Below are 12,632 nucleotides of genomic sequence, written 5' to 3' on the forward strand. Positions count from 1 at the left end.
ACACTCCTTCTGCTGTAGCCTTTGACTTTTATATAAGACACAACAGGCAGCAGGAAACTTTACCGATGCCTGATTATTTGATAGTGCCAAGAACATTTATTTTTAAAGTTAAATAAAAGTGCTACAAACACTTTTCTGATCTCACGTGATGCATGTCTCAGGTGCTGTTGACAGCAGCATTACTGTCTTAAGACCTGTAAGAAGTAACAACATTGGCTTCACCAGACAGTGAAAGTGATGGCACTTTGAACAAGTTATTAATCCTTCATCGTTCACTGAATGATCCACAGTGTTTGTGTAAAATATAGGACGAGTCAGATTTATTATTATTATGGGCCATATCTTTAGTTACCAGCACACATCCATATACACTGTAGCACTTTGTTCCCCTTCTTATAATGAGTCTTTGACTTTTTGGACATCTACACCCATGAATGCAGCCATACGCGATTACGGTCATTTTTGTGACATGTGATAAATGCTGAAACTAATGTCATTTATTCAAAAGTCTAACTGATGTTTGTGTTTTCATTATTTTGAATTTGGTGAACAGAATATTTGATCTCTAGTCACGATCTTCTCCTAAGTCGTTGCAGTGCCTGAAAAGTAATTTTTTTTTAATAAAAGTAAACAGTGACTAAAATCAAAAGTGAAAAGTAAAAATACCATAAAAGAAAATGTAAATAACAGCTCTGACTGTATAAACGTGTGTGACTGACAACCAAAAGTATCACCTCTGGTCTTCTGAGACAGGCACTGCAACTGGATTTAATTACATTTTGGGAACTATTTTGAGACCGGAGAGTCCACAAACACAGGAACCACATGGTTGATTTATGTCTACTAAGCTGAAGCCAGAACTGAGAAATACTGTGACCATACCATTAAATCTAATTGGACCACCCCATAATACAAACTACTGTAAAAAAACAACAAAAAAACAAGATTGTTATTTTTAACTCAGGCTACTTGACCTGCAAAATTTCACTGTTATGGTAAAGTCAACATAACTCCTAATTCCCTGGATCAAACATTGTGCTTCAGGAATGGTTACCAGTTTTCTGAACTGACGTGGGGCCACACATATAACTCTAGAAATATGGTTAAAATATAAAATTATGTCATTATTTAATTTTATTCAGACTATTGAGAAGTATTTTTCTTATATCTGAAGCTACAGCTAGTGACTTAGCTTAGCTTAGCTTAGCAAACAAAAGCAAAGAGGGTAATAGCCATTAGTAGCCTACAGTACTGAAAAAAATGTACATACTATGTCTTTACAGGCATTTAACAAGACTCCAGGAAATCACTGCATGTCACCAAAAATAATTCTAACACATAAACAGTGTTGGGCAAGTTACTTTGAAAAAGTAATTAATTATAGTTACTAGTTACTTCTTCAAAACAGTAACTGACTTAGTAGCTGAGTTACAAGATTCTAAAAGGAATTGATTACTTGAAAAGTAACTATTGTGTTTAACCCTGTGGGGTCCAGGGTATAATTGGCCATTTTTAACTACTTTTCATTTTCCGTCTACATTTTACCTTTAAAACTATTTGCTTTGCCTTGTTTGGTACCATTGTTTTCAGCACAACCTCACGTGTCTGAATTTACAGTCATGTTTTCATTTTGACATACTGTATTAACACAACTGATCTAAAATCAGACAAAAAACATAAAATCCAAGTAGAAAAAGTTATATTTTTTACTGTAACAACCACAAACATGTTTAATGAATCATATTTCATGACTTTAAATGCAAATATAATTTGTCAATTTAAAAATCCTACGCACATGTTTTGCAAACAACAAAGTTTTAGCAGCCATTTACATTTTACCCTTTTTTAAATAACAATTTCAAACTATTTACAGAACAATCAGCTGTTCTGCATTCAATAAGATGCCACACAAATTATTTGTGCCACTCCAAAAAGTAATTTCTGTCTATAAAGGAGAACATCACAGCCTGATACCTGCAGGTCTGACAGCAGCAGGTGTATCACTCCTGTTTCTACCCGGAGACAGCAGTCGCCTCATTGTTCTGACACACAACACAAACCTATCCACAACACAACACACTAACTACACAAGACAGCACATTAACTACACACTCCAAACACGCTAAACGTCACAAATCTCACATCTCAAAACTCGCTCTCTTGCCATCACTCCTAAAAGTCGCCCCCCCCCCCCCCCCCCCCACCCTCTTCTTAAAGAACAAAATGTCATGTTGCGATATCATTTTTGATTGATCGACATGGTGCATTTTTCCACCAACACAAACGGGCTGATTTGTTTTTGTTTTTTTTATTTTTTGGTCATAAGCAGAGAGTGCTTGCTAGCGCTGTGCTTAGCTGTTAAATTTGAGGAGGGATATTAGGCCCCTTATGTCAAACTGAGTGATTTATGGCCCCCAATAAATTATTCATGAGCTCAGGAAGTAAAGGAAGTAATAAAGGAAGTAATAAAGGAAGTAATAAAAATATGATATTCATAAAATTATGATATTCATCCAAAATATGCTAGTTCATAGCTCATTATCCCCCCCCCCCCAAAAAAATTATTTGATTATTTTAAAAAACGTTTTTAATCTAATTGCATTCTTTTATTTTTAAGCCATTAAAAAAAAAAGGTTTTACTTTTTTATGCTTAAAAAACGCCATCTGGTGGTGGGTCAGCGCATGAGCGCGCACCGCATGTGCCTGTGTGTCTGTGCGCGCATGTGCGCGCGCCTGTCTCGGGACTGTGCTTGTGTGTGTGAAAATGTGTTAAACCATAGTAAAAGTGCTTAGTTAAACTTGTGCTTTTGTAACGTTCAGTATGGCGAGACATACAGGTTGCATGCCTTGGGGGAAAACTTTATTTCATTTTATTTGCATTTGTTTAATCTGAACAAGAAGATTTAGAATCAAAGTCAGAATCGCAAAAAACTCTCCCAACATAAAAAACTTCCTGAAAAAAACCCTTTTTTCTCCAAAAACGCACCACAAAAAACCCCTAGAATAACTCGATAAAACTCTCGCGGCCCCACCCAACCCTTAGACAAATAAGCAGGAAAAAACTCCTGAAAAAGCCCTCCGTATTTTATCCAAAAAACGCACAGCAAAAATCCCCTAGAATAACTTTTAGGGAACCCTCTATTCCCCAAAACCTTATATTCGAAAACAGGGGAAAACTCCTGAAAATATCCTTAGTCTTTTTTCTTCAAACGATCCCTCATACCAGCTCCGTCTCAAATTCAGCGCAAACTCTAATGAATGACTGCTTACTTCGTTCGAAATTTGCGCCGGAGACCAACTCCGCCTCGCAGGCGTGCCTAACTCGCCCCGCTGCCAATCACATAACTAAGGGGCTGCTCCCCTCACACCCCATCTAGCCAATCGGATGCAGGTCCGATTTACCTTCTCTGCGATAGGTTCACTGGCTGGCTCTCACTCAGGAGAAAATAATTTAACATTTAGGCCTAAATTAAACTCTTTTTTTCTCCCAGAAAAGAAAAAAAAGACTTTTCTCTCTTTTTCTTAAAACAACATGGACGCCAGACCTGTCAACCTGGCCCTGCTCGCTCAGACCCCTGTAACCAGCTACAGAGCTTCCGCGACACCAGCGCAACTCACACGAATGCATCTTTGTAGGGTTCAGCCAGCACCGGCTAACCCAATGTAGGACAGAATCCGTCTCAGCTCCGGCGGATTTTGGGGCTATGCCTTCAGCCTCAGAGAGAGCGAAATCTATTTCTATCAGCTAAAAGCAGGTGAAAGTTTTGGCCCGCTGACACCTCGGATTGCCTTTACTTCGTCTGATTGGGGTGTTTTGAGCCTCATCGCGACGCCCGAAGTGCAGAAGAGCCTGCGGGAAACGAGCTCGCAACAACCACGAACCAGGGATCAACGACAACTGCCGTCGCTTTCGCTATGTGCATATCACTCGGTAAGTGTTAATCTTCCTCTCTCACTACATTTTTGCATTTTCCTTTTGACCATTCTCTCAATCCGTTCATTAAAAAAAATATATCACAATGGTTTGTAACACGTACAATACACCGTCCATCCATTTGCTTCCACTTATCCTTTTCAGGCTCGCGCGGGGCGCTGGAGCCTATCCCACGTACAATATACTTTAAAAATATTTTACTCCCGTAAAAGTTTATACATTACATGTCTACATCACCTATCATCTCCTCATCAGGTATCTCATATCATCGTGTTATTGTTATGTTATGCTCCTTTGATATTTTGCTAGTTTGCGTGTTTTAAAACTCTTTTTGTTTTTCTTTATATTTTTAGACTCTGATTTAAGCCAGATGTGTTAACCTGATCCCTGCGAAACACCAGCTCTGCGTGGATTTTGACCGCGAGTGACCGGATGTTGTTTCCGGCCTGAGGTTGCCTGAAATGCCGTGAGGCTCGTTTGAAAGATTGCGCCCGAGACCAACTCCGCCTCCAAGGCGTGCCTACCTTTAGCTGCCACCAGTGAGATATCAGAGCCGGGCTCCACATATCCAATCAGGAGCACGAGGAAGACAGCTTTTGCAGACTCTCCAGAAATATACAAATCCTTACCAACTGCTCTGCAACCCAGTGTTTCTGGTCCCCTCACTAACATCGCTTTTTGAGATATTTTTTATGAACCACCCAAAGAGCCATTTTACCCCCCAGTACAGAAGACTGGATCTGAGGGCAGCAGCAGCGGGGACAAATGCTTGTAATGAAGCGACGGACATTTCATGGCTGATCTTAGATAATCGTGAGTTATTGTGTCTTATGGTGAAAAGTAGTTTTGCAAGAGGCATGCAAGCACTGTGGAAAAGTAATCGTGTGTAAGTCCTCTAAAACTGTTTTTTGTGAACACTTTGCTCCCCACGTTATGCTTTAAAAAATTTGATACATGTAATGTGATCATCAAAGAACATGAGTTTTTAAAAAGACTTTTATTCTTATGCTTTTAAAACTATGTCAGATTATCATAAAACACTTATTTGTATGTTATAATGTTTTTCTTACACCATGTGTAATTTTTATAGACACCTTGTTCATTGTATCAATGTGTAATTATGTATCTTTGATAAATAAATAAAATATTTAATCTTGTATTTGTGTACTTTCTGGTGATTTAATAAAAAATTAGTCACATATCGCTCTGATAAACACAGATGGCTGAAAGAAATGTTTGATGGGACAAAGGAAACAAGTGTCTTGCTGCTAAACTTTTAAGTCACCATGGTTTAAATGAGAAAATGCCACTAGGAAACTAGCAGCCCTAAGTCTTTATGTAAAACATGAAAAACTCCATATCAGTGATATCTACAAAGGTGTACTCATTTCTTTGTTATGGTACTTTACTGTTCCAATGAAACAAAAAGAAAATCTCATTTTAAAGTACATTTTTCAGCCATCCAGACCTATTTTCAGGGGCAAGAATGTTGATGTTAGACTGTGTTTTAAATCAGGTGTTGATCTTAAACTAACTATCACAGCACTGATTTTACTGATTACAGTTGTAATCTCAATTAGATTCCCAAACTGGCTTTTCTCTAGTCGGTGTTATGGTGAAATTTAATTGTTCTTTTGTGTAATTGCACACGGCCCATCACAGGACCCCTTAGTAAGCTGTACAGCAGAAGTTTTCAATTCACTTTTGTCAGAAAACTTCACAGTATGAGAAGTTACAGCACAGTTTCTCCAAATGTGTGCTTCTTTTTCAGTCAGCGTGCTTTTAGAGCATCTACATTAGCTCATGTAGTAAAAGTACAATCAGTAAGTGTACTTTAACATTTGAGATTCCCAGTGACTCTTGCTTAGATCATGTGAACTATTTCATCAACCTTTTTTTGTATATGTTATTGTATATGTCATTTGTGTAGTAAATGACCTTCTTCTTATGATGTTGTCACCATGAATCATTCAGGATTAACAACACAAATTGTTTCGATAGCAGAAACAGTCTGTCTTATAGTTCTCAGACGTTACCGCTAGTTTTGCAAGCACAGTCTTCTTCAGCTCTGTTTATGTAGCTTTTATGAAACTGATTTTCCGTAGTACAAGTAGCATTTAATTTTTCTTTGCTCTCCAGTATAAATGCAAGAATTTGCAGGCTTTATTGAAACTGTCACAAATGTAACACTCAATGGCAAAAACAGGGTTGATCAATCTTTCTATGAACAATGCTTCATATATCAACAGCTCTGAAACCCCCCTTTATTTTTTTAAAGTAATGCAGAACAGGATCTCTCTCACTGTCTTTGTCTCTAAAAATCCCAACAAAAACTGACAATCACCTTGTAGAGGAATTTCTTTCATTTATGTATTGATCACTTTGTTTATTGGTAATGCTTTTAGGTCATTGTTTTAGCATGTCTGCCTCATACTCCATTCAAACAGTTAGACAGATGGTGGGGGTCTGGTAAGGAAGTTGGGGGGAAGCAGACAACTCCACAGGAAGAGTCTTTTCGTCTTTTCTCCACTGTAAGAGATAGCAAGGGAGTGTGAAACTTTCTTTGGGGGGAAAGACCAAAGGTGTGAAACAGCTGTGTACTGCCTTTTGTTCCTGTAGGAGGTATTTAACTGAGAGCCATGCTAGGCTCAGTGAGAGACTCTGCTCACCCTCTGCCCCAGCGATGGCAGTCCCTCACCAAGCTTGGTTTCTGTTCTTTGTCTTGATTAAAGAATGTTAGCTACCGCTCATCGCTTCTCTGCAGGCGCTATTAAATGGAAAACTTCTACAACAGCCTCTAAACAGTGGCTTATGGCTTTTTGTCACCTGCAACACCATGTAACACTTGGATGTTAGATTCTTTTACCAGTCAGTGTTGTTAGCCCCAACCCCCAGGCTCCAGGTGTCTGAGCTCTAACCCTGGCTGCCAAATGTCCCCCTGAGGCCTTTGTGCCTTTTACCACCAGACTAAGTTTGTAGTCCAATCTACTAATATTATTTTATTTTTTATTATAGCACAAGGTTCAGTTAGGTTACTACTTTGACTTCCTCACTTTGAGCACATTTTCTGACCCGATACTTTATCAAACTTTTTACTCCAGTGTTTTGACACTAACAGCTGTACCTCTACTTAAGTAAAAAATTGCCTGCACTTTTGCCACCTCAGTTGCCACTTTTTCTGGAGTTTGTACAATTTTTACATTCACATTTTCAAGGGTTTATGTGTTATCCTTGATCACAGTTCTAAACAAGTTAACTTTCTTGACATAAAAGTAGCCCAAAAAAGACAAATATATGTCCAGTTCTTTTTTACTCCAAACCTACTGATCGGAAAACATTATGTGATGTTGGAAGTTTTCATCCTATCCACCTCCAAAACAAGTTTACCTGTAAGCTAACACATTAGACTTAAGCAAATTTGTGAAATTCCTGAACAATATGCTTTGTGCAGTAGCAGTAGTACTAGAACTAGTACTAGTAGTCCTAGTATTGTGCAGTAACCAGGCTTCAAGAGTGATCACTCTTCTGGCTTTCAAATGGTGATAACATGTCACAGTCTTAGCTGCAAATCAGAAATGTTGGTAAATTTAAAAAAGGAGTTTAAACGGCTTTAATATTTTCAGCTGATAAGGTGAACTTCATACAAACTTTGTGTTAGAAAAATCAAACTGTGTCTCGTGAGTGTGTATTGTAGTGTATTGTGACTGCTCCATCACAATGTATAATTTGACTTGTGAGGTTGTTTGTTGTGCTTGTTGTGTGTACCTCACAGACTGACAGACTGTTTCTGCTATCGAAACAATTTGTGTTGTTAATCCTGAATGATTCATGGTGACAACATCATAAGAAGAAGGTCATTTACTACACACACGCACGCACGCACACCCACACACACAAACACGCCTTTGGAAAATCACATAGTTTGACCATAAAAATCCCCAGAATTAGTATTTGAGATTGCTGAAGCAACATCACTAAAGAAAAATATCCTTGTATGTCACTTTGCTTTCATTTGAAAATCTAAAGTTTTTTTTATGTAAAACATAAAAACAACAAAAACTTTAGATGTTAGAGATGTCCTGATGAAATTTGTGAATATCTAGATCAATGATGTTTCCATGTGAGAGTCTATAGGGCATAGACTGAGGCTGGGTTTTAGAAATACATGATGGTAACATGAGACATGTTAACTTTGAGAACACTAACATCTAGATTAAGGTGTGAGAAGTAAATGCATCACAGAAGGTGAAAAAAGGAGATCCTTGTCTCTAGATTAGTTGAAATAAATTGAAAATAAACTGATTTGAACAGGTTTGATGCATTATACAAAAAAAGGTTGATGAAATAGTTCACATGATCTAAGCAAGAGTCACTGGGAATCTCAAATGTTAAAGTACACTTACTGATTGTACTTTTACTACATGAGCTAATGTAGATGCTCTAAAAGCACGCTGACTGAAAAAGAAGCACACATTTGGAGAAACTGTGCTGTAACTTCTCATACTGTGAAGTTTTCTGACAAAAGTGAATTGAAAACTTCTGCTGTACAGCTTACTAAGGGGTCCTGTGATGGGCCGTGTGCAATTACACAAAAGAACAATTAAATTTCACCATAACACCGACTAGAGAAAAGCCAGTTTGGGAATCTAATTGAGATTACAACTGTAATCAGTAAAATCAGTGCTGTGATAGTTAGTTTAAGATCAACACCTGATTTAAAACACAGTCTAACATCAACATTCTTGCCCCTGAAAATAGGTCTGGATGGCTGAAAAATGTACTTTAAAATGAGATTTTCTTTTTGTTTCATTGGAACAGTAAAGTACCATAACAAAGAAATGAGTACACCTTTGTAGATATCACTGATATGGAGTTTTTCATGTTTTACATAAAGACTTAGGGCTGCTAGTTTCCTAGTGGCATTTTCTCATTTAAACCATGGTGACTTAAAAGTTTAGCAGCAAGACACTTGTTTCCTTTGTCCCATCAAACATTTCTTTCAGCCATCTGTGTTTATCAGAGCGATATGTGACTAATTTTTTATTAAATCACCAGAAAGTACACAAATACAAGATTAAATATTTTATTTATTTATCAAAGATACATAATTACACATTGATACAATGAACAAGGTGTCTATAAAAATTACACATGGTGTAAGAAAAACATTATAACATACAAATAAGTGTTTTATGATAATCTGACATAGTTTTAAAAGCATAAGAATAAAAGTCTTTTTAAAAACTCATGTTCTTTGATGATCACATTACATGTATCAAATTTTTTAAAGCATAACGTGGGGAGCAAAGTGTTCACAAAAAACAGTTTTAGAGGACTTACACACGATTACTTTTCCACAGTGCTTGCATGCCTCTTGCAAAACTACTTTTCACCATAAGACACAATAACTCACGATTATCTAAGATCAGCCATGAAATGTCCGTCGCTTCATTACAAGCATTTGTCCCCGCTGCTGCTGCCCTCAGATCCAGTCTTCTGTACTGGGGGGTAAAATGGCTCTTTGGGTGGCTCATAAAAAATATCTCAAAAAGCGATGTTAGTGAGGGGACCAGAAACACTGGGTTGCAGAGCAGTTGGTAAGGATTTGTATATTTCTGGAGAGTCTGCAAAAGCTGTCTTCCTCATGCTCCTGATTGGATATGTGGAGCCCGGCTCTGATATCTCACTGGTGGCAGCTAAAGGTAGGCACGCCTTGGAGGCGGAGTTGGTCTCGGGCGCAATCTTTCAAACGAGCCTCACGGCATTTCAGGCAACCTCAGGCCGGAAACAACATCCGGTTTCTCGCGGTCAAAATCCACGCAGAGCTGGTGTTTCGCAGGGATCAGGTTAACACATCTGGCTTAAATCAGAGTCTAAAAATATAAAGAAAAACAAAAAGAGTTTTAAAACACGCAAACTAGCAAAATATCAAAGGAGCATAACATAACAATAACACGATGATATGAGATACCTGATGAGGAGATGATAGGTGATGTAGACATGTAATGTATAAACTTTTACGGGAGTAAAATATTTTTAAAGTATATTGTACGTGGGATAGGCTCCAGCGCCCCGCGCGAGCCTGAAAAGGATAAGTGGAAGCAAATGGATGGACGGTGTATTGTACGTGTTACAAACCATTGTGATATATTTTTTTTAATGAACGGATTGAGAGAATGGTCAAAAGGAAAATGCAAAAATGTAGTGAGAGAGGAAGATTAACACTTACCGAGTGATATGCACATAGCGAAAGCGACGGCAGTTGTCGTTGATCCCTGGTTCGTGGTTGTTGCGAGCTCGTTTCCCGCAGGCTCTTCTGCACTTCGGGCGTCGCGATGAGGCTCAAAACACCCCAATCAGACGAAGTAAAGGCAATCCGAGGTGTCAGCGGGCCAAAACTTTCACCTGCTTTTAGCTGATAGAAATAGATTTCGCTCTCTCTGAGGCTGAAGGCATAGCCCCAAAATCCGCCGGAGCTGAGACGGATTCTGTCCTACATTGGGTTAGCCGGTGCTGGCTGAACCCTACAAAGATGCATTCGTGTGAGTTGCGCTGGTGTCGCGGAAGCTCTGTAGCTGGTTACAGGGGTCTGAGCGAGCAGGGCCAGGTTGACAGGTCTGGCGTCCATGTTGTTTTAAGAAAAAGAGAGAAAAGTCTTTTTTTTCTTTTCTGGGAGAAAAAAAGAGTTTAATTTAGGCCTAAATGTTAAATTATTTTCTCCTGAGTGAGAGCCAGCCAGTGAACCTATCGCAGAGAAGGTAAATCGGACCTGCATCCGATTGGCTAGATGGGGTGTGAGGGGAGCAGCCCCTTAGTTATGTGATTGGCAGCGGGGCGAGTTAGGCACGCCTGCGAGGCGGAGTTGGTCTCCGGCGCAAATTTCGAACGAAGTAAGCAGTCATTCATTAGAGTTTGCGCTGAATTTGAGACGGAGCTGGTATGAGGGATCGTTTGAAGAAAAAAGACTAAGGATATTTTCAGGAGTTTTCCCCTGTTTTCGAATATAAGGTTTTGGGGAATAGAGGGTTCCCTAAAAGTTATTCTAGGGGATTTTTGTTGTGCGTTTTTTGGATAAAATACGGAGGGCTTTTTCAGGAGTTTTTTCCTGCTTATTTGTCTAAGGGTTGGGTGAGGCCGCGAGAGTTTTATCGAGTTATTCTAGGGGTTTTTTGTGGTGCGTCTTTGGAGAAAAAAGGGTTTTTTTCAGGAAGTTTTTTATGTTGGGAGAGTTTTTTGCGATTCTGACTTTGATTCTAAATCTTCTTGTTCAGATTAAACAAATGCAAATAAAATGAAATAAAGTTTTCCCCCAAGGCATGCAACCTGTATGTCTCGCCATACTGAACGTTACAAAAGCACAAGTTTAACTAAGCACTTTTACTATGGTTTAACACATTTTCACACACACAAGCACAGTCCCGAGACAGGCGCGCGCACATGCGCGCACAGACACACAGGCACATGCGGTGCGCGCTCATGCGCTGACCCACCACCAGATGGCGTTTTTTAAGCATAAAAAAGTAAAACCTTTTTTTTTTAATGGCTTAAAAATAAAAGAATGCAATTAGATTAAAAACGTTTTTTAAAATAATCAAATAATTTTATTTTTTTTGGGGGGGGGGGATAATGAGCTATGAACTAGCATATTTTGGATGAATATCATAATTTTATGAATATCATATTTTTATTACTTCCTTTATTACTTCCTTTATTACTTCCTTTACTTCCTGAGCTCATGAATAATTTATTGGGGGCCATAAATCACTCAGTTTGACATAAGGGGCCTAATATCCCTCCTAATGTGACGAAACTATTCATGAAAAAACGCCGCGTATATATTGTTTATCATGACTCTGGTTTTACGTGGCCTATAAGCACAATTTAAAAACTGGTATATATCACCTTGTTGCTTTGTCATCTTGAAGTGGTCATGTGATTGGCTTACCACGACTACTTTATTCTTCCTCAGTCAAACAGCAGCACTCATGCGATTGTTTTGCCCCCTTAGCTCCAGGTGTTGTGCCAAAAAGTGATCGTCAGGCAGAAAGTGATTGCCGTCCGCGGGAGCGCGCTCAGCCGCTGTAGCGCCCAGATTACTTACGGCTACTTCCATGCAGCTGATATAAGATGCTGTAAGCTAAACACAGCTTCAACCGTCTGTTTGTTGGAAAACAGTAACACGACCGCACCGCATTTTCTTGTTAGTAACGGTAACGGCGTTGTAACGATAGGAATAGTAATTAGTTAGATTACTCGTTACTGAAAAAAGTAACGCCGTTATTCCCATCACTGCACATAAATTGACAGATTCAGTATGTTTTGCAAGTAGAACATATCAAGCTATATATAAGAATATGTGTGCTATTATGAATATATTATTTTATGTATTATTATTTATTTATTGTCCTTAGTATTAACAATTTCACAAGCAGCTGGAAACTTGTCATTAAGGCTCTTCAGGGTATCTAAACTGGACTGGGCTGCACTGAGGCTTGACCTGAGCAGAGCCAAAGCTGTCGTAGCTACCATATGGGCATTACTCTGATAATAAAAGTGTTCAGCAGCGTTGCAAAAGACAGGGAAGTTACATGTTACATGCACAAACTATCACATAAAGTGTCTCTGGAAAAAAGGACTGTAGAAAGGCTGCATTCACCATATCTTAGCCAGTGTATCCCAGTAGAAATGGTATTAAAAA

At 38.7% G+C, this 12,632-nt stretch overlaps 2 long non-coding RNA genes across 3 annotated transcripts; one reads left to right on the plus strand and one right to left on the minus strand.

Moving 5' to 3' along the window:
* Positions 1-3,353: 3,353 nt before the first annotated feature.
* Positions 3,354-5,091, plus strand: LOC112847149 (uncharacterized). Of its 2 annotated transcripts, none has more exons than XR_003220528.1 (2): positions 3,354-3,931; positions 4,079-5,091. It is a non-coding gene; the product is annotated as an uncharacterized LOC112847149 (long non-coding RNA). The 2 variants fall into 2 exon arrangements; XR_003220527.1 differs by having other exon boundaries at positions 4,288-5,091.
* A 3,912-nt stretch (positions 5,092-9,003) lies between these two features.
* LOC112847150 (uncharacterized) lies at positions 9,004-10,741 on the minus strand. The gene is made up of 2 exons (XR_003220530.1): positions 10,164-10,741; positions 9,004-9,807 (listed from the first exon to the last, which is right to left on the minus strand). It is a non-coding gene; the product is annotated as an uncharacterized LOC112847150 (long non-coding RNA).
* Between the last annotated feature and the right edge of the window lie 1,891 nt (positions 10,742-12,632).

The sequence above is a fragment of the Oreochromis niloticus genome, linkage group LG6 (assembly GCF_001858045.2).
Source record: "Oreochromis niloticus isolate F11D_XX linkage group LG6, O_niloticus_UMD_NMBU, whole genome shotgun sequence".
Classification (NCBI taxonomy): Eukaryota; Metazoa; Chordata; class Actinopteri; order Cichliformes; family Cichlidae; genus Oreochromis; species Oreochromis niloticus.